This window comes from Canis aureus, chromosome 13 (genome assembly GCF_053574225.1).
Source record: "Canis aureus isolate CA01 chromosome 13, VMU_Caureus_v.1.0, whole genome shotgun sequence".
Taxonomy (NCBI): Eukaryota; Metazoa; Chordata; class Mammalia; order Carnivora; family Canidae; genus Canis; species Canis aureus.
In genome coordinates, this window is record NC_135623.1 from 67377949 (window position 1) to 67390218 (window position 12270).

General features: G+C 41.1%; 1 long non-coding RNA gene across 3 annotated transcripts in view; it reads right to left on the reverse strand.

Annotated features, from left to right (window-relative positions):
- Positions 1-10736: 10736 nt before the first annotated feature.
- Positions 10737-12270, reverse strand: part of LOC144281702 (uncharacterized) — a 32030-nt gene continuing 30496 nt past the window's right edge. For all 3 annotated transcript variants that reach the window (XR_013350123.1, XR_013350124.1, XR_013350122.1), the window contains one exon: positions 10737-11698. This is a non-coding gene — a long non-coding RNA (uncharacterized LOC144281702). The remainder of the gene's footprint in view (positions 11699-12270) is intronic.

Here is a 12270-nt window from a genome sequence, read left to right on the forward strand (position 1 = left end):
TCAACATCACCAATTATTTGAAATTCTTTAAAAACACCCAAATGTGAACTTCATAGTAGATAATAGTAAATTCTCTGCAGCAGAATAAGTCAAAGAAAAATGTTTGTGTTCCCATTATAATGAATATCTCACATTTTCTTTGTGCCTTCCTAGAAAAACTGAAGTCTTCACAAACGATTATTTTTCTTAGTAAGTGAGTTTCACTGCAGAGTAAAGAAAGATACTGCACAGGAGTGAGCCCCATCTGAAGGCTTATTTCATATACGAGCCATATAAAAATACAAGTAATGAGACAAAACTCTTTGAAAAGATAAATATATATTCAAAAATGTGGGTTAATGTAGGTAGCAGTTTAGAATTAGTAAAATGTGTCTTTTCACTGGAAAAACCAGTTCCAAATTTTCTTCATGCACAACTAAGTGCCCTTGATTGCCAATATCTTTTACAGCCTATAAATAGACATATTTAAGTAAATAAATAATTATTATTATTTAATCCAGTTCTTGGTTTCCTCCTATAGAAAGAAAAAGGAAATGGTTCAAAAATGAGAGCAGTATGTTTTTCTCAATTCTCTCTAGATACTTCAGATTACTGTACAACGTTCTGTTATTGAACAGTGATGATAGTAGCACATTTAGGAACATTAACGAGTAATAGTTCTGGAGAAAAGCCAGTTGGCAAAGGCTGCTGCCATATGAGATTAGCAAACTCTTATATTCCCTCGTGCATCGGAAGTGGAACAATCTTTACAATTTCAATTACATTACATATAATTACTTTATTTTTAATGTTTATATGCACAAAGCATATGGATTTACAAAATAATTTTTAATTAAAATTCAGAAAGTGCTTTGAGACACTAACAGACTGATATGTTGGTATGTGTCATGTGGCTAGCCACATGTAGAATTGGGGATGTTTTTCAGAAACAGATGATCTTGTAAAAAATTTAATGTTAATCAAGTTGTCCCCATACTGAGCTACTGGGGCCCCTGATATTCACTAAATGTGAACTCTATTTCTGCGCATCCTTATGTATGTATTGGGGTTTCAGTTCAGCCTAAATAGGGAATCAGAGTCCTGCTATGGTGTATCTGTATTAGCAAAAATGATCTAAAACTTGAAAATAAGGCAAGAATATTACAGCAAACGGGCACCTGGGTGGCTCATTTGGCCCAGGTCATGAGCTCATTTGGGGCTCCCAGGATGGAGCCCCACATCAGGCTCCCTGCTCAGTGGGGAGTCTGCTTCTCTCCCTTCTGCTGCAGCTCCCCCTGTTTGTACAAGTTCTGTGTGTGTGTCAAATAAATAAGTAGTTCTCTCTGCTCTTCCTCTCTGTCAAATAAATAAAATATTTTTTTCAAAATAAGAATATTACAGCAAGCTCTTTCAAAATCATGCCAGCACATTATATAACAAGTCCACCCAAGGGATATCTGATTCCCTGAAGGTTGTTTGACTCCCGAAGAAATGTGACTTTATTTGAATTACTATTTATTGGTTATTAGGGCTCAGACTTAAAAAAGAGATGGGTAAGTTGCAAATTATTTTTGTGCAGGAGAGATGAAAATGATTACTATTAGAAAAGATAACCTAGAAGTTACCATTGTATTGCCCTGTAGAGCATTTTCCAGTTTTCACTCTTAGTTATCATTCTTCCCATAATTCATTTTTCGCAGGCACATGTGTATATGTGTGTAGTTTCAACTTTGTCATTCTATAACATCAGTAAGTCAAATAAATCTATGAATCTTTAACACGTGCCCACTAAGGGACTTACCAATTTAGCTCTTTGAAAATGTAATCTTAACGACATTCATGAAATGTTAATAAAATGTTAACTATAACAATATGTTTGTTACCTTAATAAAATGTTGTCTGATAAACTGATAGGTCAGTGACCCTCCAGGCATCTGTTTAGTGAGCTCATGTGCAGGGCACAAATATTACCTTTGATATTTTGTGTTTAGATGCCTGGACCAAACTTGAGCGAAACAAGAGAGCAGAGAGGACCTGTGGTGTGTCCTTGGCCCCACTCCAGGGATTTGATGTGATCCACATGTGATCCATGACCAAGGTGTGCAAGCAACAGGACTGACTTGATGTAGCTCAAAACAATCAGTGCTGCATCTAGCTCAGCCCTGAGAGGGCGCAGGGCGACTCCCCTTCCCAGTAGGTAGGAGGGGCCATGAGGCAGAAGGCCTTGAGCACTGCAGAGCATCACCAGGGAAAATCACAATCACGACTGTCCTCTAAAAGCCAGGCAACCCTTCCTGATAGGTTGTGAGAAAAGAAATTTAGTTGGGAGGCCATTGCAGAAGGATATGTACAGTCTTATTTCTCAGGTCTTAGGGGACACTGCCTTGTAACTCACACAAATAATTGAGAAAAATTGGCAAAGCTATTTCCAAGGTAAAGGATATGGGGTGTGACCGTCCTAGCAAAATTCACACGTTTGTATTGATATTGCTTCATTTGAATACAGCGTAAGGAGACCTGAAGATTTTTTCATTCATTCCGGTTTTAAAACAAAATTTCTGTGAAAGTTTTGCAACAGACCTTATTCTATTTATGTACCCAGTCTTAAGGAATTCGAGAGTCATCTTTATATTTTACAAGACTAAAGAAAACTTATCCTTGGGTAATACCATCCCATGAGTATTAATATAAGAAAAGATATTTAATTGTGATTTTCAAACTTCAAGTTTTTCTTTCAGCTAGCATGCTTATAAAAGATAGATGATGGCAGACCTGGTAATTGTTTTATCTTTGAAAGATTTTATAAACAAAGTCAGGGTGCTTATCTCTATAAAAATAAAAGTTTTCTAGAAACTGAACTAAAAAAAAGAGGGTTAGTAGAGGAATAAGAAGAAAGAGAAGGACATCAGGAAGCAAAACAATTTATATCCAACCCAAACACTTTTATGAATAATTACTCTGGAAATACAAGTGTGAACCAGAATTGTGTTGAGCAAATTGGAATTTAAGGTCATTCTATGAAGGAACATGAATAGTGGACTAAAGTCCAATTAATACTTTCTAGATTCTTTCAGAAAATATGAGTGCACTTGTAATGGACATAGAGATGCACTGCTCAGATAAAATCCCCCTTAAGAAAGTTCTCCAGGGACACCTGGGGGTGCAGTCAATTAGGCATCTGACGCTTGGTTTCATCTCAGGTTGTGATCTCAGGGTCATGGGATCGAGCCCCATGTCAGGCTCCACACTCAGCTCAGAGTCTGCTTATCCCTCTCCTTCTACCCCTCCCCCATTCAAATAAATAATCTTTAAAAAAAAAAAGAAAATTCTCCAATTTCTAGGAATGGTGTCAATGGGCAGCCTTCGCTGTATGCTCCTTTATAAATGCCTCAGTTACCGAGGACTGTCTTGTCCCAAGATCATGCCATTCCTGGGGCAGCCAGGTCATTCTATTCCAACGTGGAACAACACTCTCAAGTCATTTTGACTCCAGAGCTCCCATGGATTAACTTCTCCATCTCCCCAATCCTGTTTCATTTCCCACAGGTGTGGATCTCAAGGACAGTCTCAGAATCTGCTTCCCAGAAATCCCAACCCGGGACAGCGCTTGACATCGATATGATGCGTAGTACTGTAATGGCCCAAAGGCAAAGTGACCACAGGCTCTGAAACTAGACTGCCCGCTTCTAACCTGGGCTCCACCGCTTCCTGGCTGTGTGGCTGTGGGCAAGTTACTGAGCCTTGATTTCATTTTCCATAAACTGTAGATAAAGACAGAACCTACCTCATAGGGTTGCTTTGAGATTTAAATGAGTTAATACATAGAAGGGACCTAGAACAGTGCTTAGAATGTAGAAATTCCTCAGTAAGTCTTAGCTACTAATATTATCAGTGATACTATTTTTAGTCTGATTTTAGCTGAAGTTGGGAATCAGTAAACATCTTCCTCAGAGCAAGGAAGCCCATGGCACTGTGGATTGACTGAGTCCCGCCCACTGGGCCCTTCCTCACGTTCCAGTACAATGTGAGCTTCCCGGCCCTTACACAGGTCCTCAGTGACTTAAGTCCTGCATTACCTGGATTCTGGACTAAGCACATTCCTTCCAGTGATGATATTCCCTGCCTGGGGTCTGGGTCTGCCCGACGTCTAGACTTCTGGTTGCCCTATCCCAACATTCCCACAATCAGCTCCCTGAGAGCCATTCCTAAGTCTTCCCAGCAGCCGGCTCTGCTCCTCTAGACCTCCAACTGCACGTATCAGAGCAGATAGCTGACGCTCCCCTTGCTCTGATCCTCTCCACCACGGTGCTCTTGCTGTCTTTTCCCCTCTACATCAGGTTTCCCAGGCTCAAAGGGCTTTGATTCACACCCAAAACAGTCTCCTGTTTCTTTCTCCTGTTGACACACCCAGCCCTGTCACACTGCAGAGACCTCAGTCCTGCTCTATCACTGGGCCTTTGCTGACGCCCCAAAGCCTCAGCCCCAGTCAGTGTGACACAAAAGGAAATCTCTCGAAGTGATCAACCCCAAGTGACACGGGAATGCTGTAAATACGGTTTATAATATTGACCACAGTGAACTTCAGGAGGCCAGTGAGGTTTGCAAGAGTATCTCCCCAAGTGAACTCATGGAAAGACATTGGAGTCCTGGGTAATCAGATGCCATTAAAGATAATCTAGCTTGTAAGAGTAATAATTGCTCCTGCAGTTAGAGAATGAATATTTCTTTTTCATATATTATTCATTCGATCTAAATGAAGAAACTATTTATGAGAGGAAAAAGCAGAATATTTTGTCTGGCTTTTTTAAACTTTAAATAAGACAAGAATGAATAAATAAATAAATAAATAAATAAATAAATAAATAAATAAGACAAGAATTGTGAAGACTAAACTGTTCAACGTTTTTTTTTATATAAAGCACATTTCATGAATGCCTGCCTGGCTGGCTCCATTGGTAGAGCACACGACTCTTAATCTCAGGGTCATTGGACAGTTCAGACTTAGTCTTTTAAAATTTTAATCAAAATATTGATATTCGAAAAATAAAAATATCATTACAAAATAAACATGTTTATTGCTAAGAAAATATTCATAATAAGATGCTTTTCATGTAAGTGTATTAGTTTTGGTGATAGTGGCTATTTGCCCTGATAGTGGAAAATACAGCACAAAAGACCCTAAGCAGCCAAAGCAATCCTGAGAAAGAAGGTCATACCTGAAGGCATCACACTTTCTGACATCAAGCTATATATTAAGGCTGTAGTTATCAAAACAATATGGTACTGGCATAAAAACAGACACATACACCATGGAACGGAATCAGGAGCCCAGAAATAAACCTGTGCTTGCACGCTCAAGTAATATTTGAGAAGGGAGTCAAGACTACTTAATGGGGGAAAAAAAGAGTCTCTTCAGTAAGTGGGACTGGGAAATTTGGATCTTCGCATGTAAAACAATGAAACTAGACCCTGGCTTATACCACTCACAAAAATGAAATTGAAATGGATCGAAGACTTAAAGACCTGAAACCATGAAACTCCTAGAAGGAAACAGAGGGGGAAACTCCCTTGACATGGTTTTGGCACAGATGTTTTGGACATAATCCCTAAAGCACACGCAACAAAATGAAAAGCAATTACTCTGTATTCCAGCTTGGGTTATGCTAGCACTCCTAGGATCAGGAGGATGAAGTATTATAATTAAAATGGAAGGAAACGGGGCTCTCCAAAAAAAGGAGAAAACTGTAATGAGATGAGAAAGGACAAGACATTAGCCAACAATTATGAAAGCACCACTGTTTCCAAGCAGCTTGAATTGCTTTTCCTAGGAACCTCAGGATTCCTTCTGTGTTACAAGCCCAATCTATACCTGACCCAGCAGCTCCGCATAGTTCCACTCACCACCGTGGTTCCAACAGTTGGGAATGGGCTGCAAGTAGACTACAAAGAGAGGATATTTTTATTTTAAAAAATTCAATAATGGGGGGGGAGCATCTGGGTGGTTCAGTTGGTTGACCATCCAGCTCTGGCTTTTGGCACAGGTGGTGATCTCGGGGTCCTGGGATTGAGACCCGCTTCCAGCTCCGCGCTCAGCAGGAGTCTGCTTAGGGATTCTCTCTCTCTCCCTCTCTCTCTGCCCCTCTCCCTACCTGCACACACTTCTTCCTCTCTCTCTCTCTTTCTCATAAATGAGTCTTTTTAAAAAATATACAAATACAAAACAATAACCAGAGATATCAAGTTATATATATTTACAAAATAAGGAGAAAGGCAGAAGGCTGAGATGAATTTGGGTCCTTTCCATTTTAAAAGCAATGAGTCATTGGCCATTATTCCATGGTGGCCTAATGACTAGAGGGATTTATAAGAAAAATAGAAAAGCAATTCCAGGCTGTGCAGCACAGACACCATTCACTGAGCATATCCTGCTAACAGTTATATAAACTTCCCAGGTGAATAACCATTCTGGCAATAGCAGAAAAGAGTCCTGAGGTTATACCCTGTCTCATTTCTAAAATATTCAAGTTCCTATTAAGATGATAAATCACAATGTTTCTAAAGAATTGTGACTCATTCACTGTCTAGCAAGTGAATAATCAGTGGATTAAGAGTTTCTGATAATATTATAAATGTAGTAATATATTATAGCTCTTTTTAATAATAGGTCAAGAATTTTGAATGTCACCTTATAATCCATATTTCTTTTAAAAGCTATTATAATCTAAGTGCATGAAAACTAAATTAGCTTCTCTGGGAGATTAGTAGAGAGAATTTATTATTGAATTTAGTTTCAGAAATATGGCCATAATGGTAACTCAAAACAAACAAAAAACCCATCAGGATCAGTAGCCACTCCAAAAAAGGGGGGAGGTTTGAATTATGATACTCCCAAACAAAGGCCTCATCAATGTAAGTTTATTTTTTTATAGAAACTCAGTTACTAGTGTTTGACATGCAGGAAATGGACTATGTGAAAGATGGGGTGAAATCATACTATTTACCTTTGATGCCACATACAAAATAGAACAAAATAAAATAAATACAAATAAATATGAGTCTTCTAAACCTAAATAGAGGACAATCTGATGAAGTGGACCCAATTTTAAAAACATAATGACTCTATGGGGATCCCTGGGTGGCTCAATGGTTTGGCGCCTGCCTTTGGCCCAGGGCATGATCCTGGAGTCCCGGGATCGAGTCCCATGTAGGGCTCCCTGCATGGAGCCTGCTTCTCCTTCTGTGTCTCTGCCTCTCTCTCTGTGTCTCTCATGAATAAATAAACAAAATAAAACATAATGACTCTATAACTGATTTTTCTTTTTTAAAAATGTTTTATTTATTTATTTGAGAGAGCGGGTGAGAGAGAGCACAAAATGAGGGGGAGGGAGAGAGATAAGCAGACCACCACTGAGCAGGGAGCCTGATTAGGGGCTCAACCCCAGGACCCTGGGATCATGACCGGAGCCAAAGGCAGGTGCTTGACCGACTGAGCCACCCAGGTGCCCCTTAAACTCTAGTTGTTAAATCTGATGGCCATAATCCAATCTAGCCCTAAACTGCTAATCCGTCGAGGGATTGCTCCTCAGTGTCTCCTTCCACTCTAGGGGATGGTGTTTTTCATCAGCCAGTGAATTTACTTGGAGTGAGCCCGATAGCGATGCCACCTTACTCCATTTCCTTTTACATAGATTCGACTTTTCAAAGAGCAGGAAAACTAGAGGCTGCTACAAGATTAAATCCAACTAAGGTCCAAGGCTCGTGGTGAAGAGAAACTGAGATTTCATACTTACTGGCGAGAGCTGATAAAGGTGGAGAGGTTTCTCCTATCTCAGCGGGACAGCTGAGAGGTCGTGGCACTGCAGGTGATACGTCGGCATGTTACTTACTCATCACACCTGCCAACCTCGAGAGGGTCTCTTTGTCATGACTTATAACTGCCAATTTACAAGACGGTCCGGTAGGGAACGAAAGAACCTACTGGAACAAATAGAGGTTTCACCACAGCTGCAGTCTGTCAGCACAAGTAGTGAATCCTACTTAGGAAGGAGCAACCCTAACACTTCTCCTCTCAGGTCAGCAGATGGTGGAGGCCCCAGACCCGGGGCCTGGCCTCAGGAGCCAACTCTCTCGGAGCGCTGTCAGCCAGGTGTTCAGGTGGATCGCTGGGAGAAAAGGCTTGATTTGATCACATAAGGCACTTTCTTTCCATCTCAACTGGTTCTTAACTGGATATATAAGGTCTTTCCTGATGACTTCACCTTGAGTCCAACTCTGGGGAAGATGCAACCGATTACGGTCAGGGAGCAGTGCGGGAGGCACACAAGGGTACCTCCGACGGCCGGACTAAATGGAAGTAAGAGCAGATGGAATGGAGCAAAGACTTTGTGTCCCTAGAACATTTCCCCGGTGCCACTTACCTGCCCCTGGTCGTGTTTGTTTAGGCATTTCAAGCGAGAGCTCTTCGGGGCGTAGCATCTGTTCACCCTGGTCTTACTCTGATTTGACCTTTCAGTTAAATTTGGCATTTCGTACTTGTTTGGAAACTGTGCCTTGGGGAGGGAGTTTGTGGTGGTGAGCACGAAGGGTAACCGAGGCAAGAGAACACAGTTTATAACCAATCTGGTAGCCTGTGGACAGTGGAAGGTCATGCTGTGACGTTTCAAATACATTTCTGAGGACTATGTCAGACCCCTAAGTGACCACAAGTTAAAACTGAAGATTGGATATGGCTTTAAAGCCCAACAGAATGCTCTAGGAAACTCTTTTAAAGTACCCATGCCTGGCTCTCATCCCGGGACATTGTGATTTAATTGGACCAGGATGGGGCCCAATCGTTAGATTTCCTTAAAGAGCTCCCAGATATTAATAATGCGCAAGTTTCCAGTGCGCAGCTAAGCCATGGCACCCTTGCTTTATGCCTAGAAAAGCAGGAGAAAAACCACACACCAAGTCAGGGTACGCCCTGATCTGCAAGGACGTGTCTGCTGCTGTTTGGAAAAGACCCACGAAGTCCTTAGTGGCCCTGGCTCTGCCACTTGATGAGATGTGTCAGCCTCGGAGATGCTGGCCTCTACGTCTCTCTACCAACTACCTCATCGATCAGGAATCCTTCCCTACAGCTATACAGGTTGGGATCTTCAACGTGGCCCCCCTTTGGTGAGGATATACGTACCCTAACACGCCCGGGCCATGTATTCCCTCTTAGAGCATCCAACAATAGGGGAGGCTGGAGAAAACTCAAACTTGAAGAAATCTTGTTGAAGGGATGGATGCCACAGGGATCATTATGACACTAATGGCCTTTCAAGAGGATAAATCTTTTCTAATTTGGCCTTAAATTCTCTTTTGAATCGGCATTAAATAGTTCCTTCTGTATCTAAAATTTGATATTCGCCCATAGTGAGGGGGAGGCTACAGTTTTTAAATTGACGCAATTTCTTTGATAAAGTAAAGGCTGTCAAAATTATACGGAGAAGCCCTAAGGCAGGAGGAAAGAGACTTTCTGTCTCCGTGGTAAATAAAGTCCTTGACAGAGTGTGAGCGAGAGAGGAGCGTGGTCCAGCTGGCGATCTCCTGATAGTCATTCTTTGGCCTGACGGAAGAAGGATTACGGACGGAGACACGTAATTAGCTTTCATCACCGTGTCATGATGGAACCCTCCCCTCTGTGGGACTAGCCTTATGGAAAAGATTATTATACCCACGGCCATTCCATAAATGGGCTGCATTATGCAACCCATGATAAAAAACGTTTGACATTCCATGAAGCCTAAATTTAAAAAGCACAGCATATGAATTATGATTCAAATGGGAAAGCAGCCTCCTGGGAAGAGACCAGCCTTGTCCATGACAAGCCATCCAGGCTTCGCAATTCTTCTGTGTTCCAAGTTTCAATGGGCTGGAAAATAGGAAGCGGTGAATGATTAACTTGTAGGCAAAGTCTACAACTCCATGTGAGAATTAGAATCCATACTGGATAGGACTCAGTATTTCCCCAAATAGTATCTGCCTTTCAGTGTAGTGGGGCAAAAGTATAAAACGTGGTCCTGATAGTTCTGTGTTTTGATCTCATATTTTCAAATAGGTAACTGGGAGCAATTTAAATATCTCTGATCTTGCCTCTTATCACCTGTAAACAATAGGATTCTATTCATTCATTTGTTCATTCAAGAAATACACATTATTGCCTATTACACACTTAAGCACCTGGCTAGGCACTAAAGATAAAGACATAATACGTGGAGCTTGTCCTCAAACACTGTATAGCCTAGACAATTAGGTAAATAAATGTGAACTATTCTGTTCTGAAAGTGCAACAGTAGAAATGTATAAAACAGAAAATGAAAGTATTAACGTGGCCCAGGAAGGGGGGAGGGGAGGAGTCTCAGCATAGACTTAGAGGAAGAAATTATTGCGCAACGTCATGAAGATATAGGCCTGCATTAGTTTATGATTCTGTGATTTTAAAATTGAAAATAAAATAGTTCAGGGGCACCTGGGTGGCTCAGTGGTTGAGCATCTGCCTTTGGCTCAGGTTGTGATGCCGGGTCCTGGGATCAGACCCCGTATCAGTCTCCTTGCAGAAAGCCTGCTTCCCCTTCTGCCTATGTCTCTGCGCCTCTCTCTGTGTCTCCCATGAGTAAATAAATAAAAATCTTAAAAAAAAAACCAATAAAGCAGTTCAATAATAAATGGGTTTATATGGGTCAATTGCTGTCTCTGCATAAATTGCAAGAGTTTTCCCATAAGTCCTATAGATCTTTGAGTCCTGCAGAGCACCACAGAATAACATCCACTTCTGTAGTGTAGCGCCAGGCCCCGTCCTGGAAAGCACCACGGTACCACAGTCCCTCGATTCAACTGTCCCTGCCTACCACATGCGTGGCTCTGTTTGACATACTGGGCAGATGAGAGTGAATAAGATATGGTTGTGCCTTTAATGAGTGTGATAGGCAGCTGGGGGAAAATATTTGTAAACATATTTTATATAAAAATAAAGGGATTACAAAGTAATGAGCACCATAATGGGAGTTTGTAAAAGTTGCTTAAGGGAACACAGAAAAAGGAGGCACTTAATTTTGACAGGGGGTAAGGGTTTTAGAAGAAGAATAATACCATCGGTTGTCTTTATTGTCTTATACATCATCCAGGGATTCCCATGATTTACCCCTCAATCCCATAGGGTCAATATTATGACTCCTTTTACAGATGAAAAAACTGGGGCTCAGAGAAATCAGAAATCTAGCCCCAAATTACAATTATTCTTTACTAAGGTGAGTTCACTATACAGGTCTGCCTGAGACCAAAATCCGCATGTACAGCCGTAAACTTGATACTGCTTCCCCAAGACAGGCTTACCATGGAAGGGGTTTCATTAGTTTCCTAGGGCTGCTATAACGAAGGACCACAAAATGGATGGATTAAAACAACAGAAATCCGTTTTCTCGAAGTTCTGGAGGCTACAAGTCCAAAATCAATGTGCTGTTGGCATGGCCATCCTCCAGGGGATGATCTTTCCTTTCCCTTCCCGATTTGGTGATGCCAGCTGTTCCTGGGCTTGTGGAAGCACAATGCTGATCTCTGCCTCCTCACCCATGTGGCCTTCTGCATGTCTCTGTGTCTTCTCTCTTTTCGTCTCTTATAAGGACACTGGCCATTGGATTTGTGGCCCATCCTAATTGGGGATGATCTCACCTTGAGATCTTTGCCTTAATCACATCTGTAAAAGTGTAATTTCTCTAAATAAGGTCACATTCATAGATACCTATGGGTTAGGTCTTAGATATAGCTTTTGGAAGATGGCAATTCAACTCAACCACTGGAGTGCTGCTTTAATAGCATTTTTAGAACAATTTGGAGTTTGTCAGAGTGGGAGAGAGTATCCCAAACAAAAATTACAATAGGTTCAAGGACCAGACAAGTAAGAGAATGCCACACAAGGAGACCACATATATTTTGTTATGCTGGGAACACCAAAATAAAAATAAACAACAAAAAGCATGTGCTGAGAAATGAGGTGCAAAAACTAGAGAGAGAAGATAACAGGAATCTTTGCCCACAGGGCTGTAGTCTAACCTTGGAGTCATCCAATACTTTTTATATAAGGAAAGAACATAATTATGCATATAATACAAGTCACTCTAGTGCCAACATGAGGCAGCATTTTAGGATAGGAATTTGTGGGCAGGAAGATCCATTAGGCAGCATCTGGCATCACCCAGATGAAAGAGACCATTTAAATGGAAAAGGGATTACGAAATCAAGTGATAATTAGGGATAGATTTGACCAGA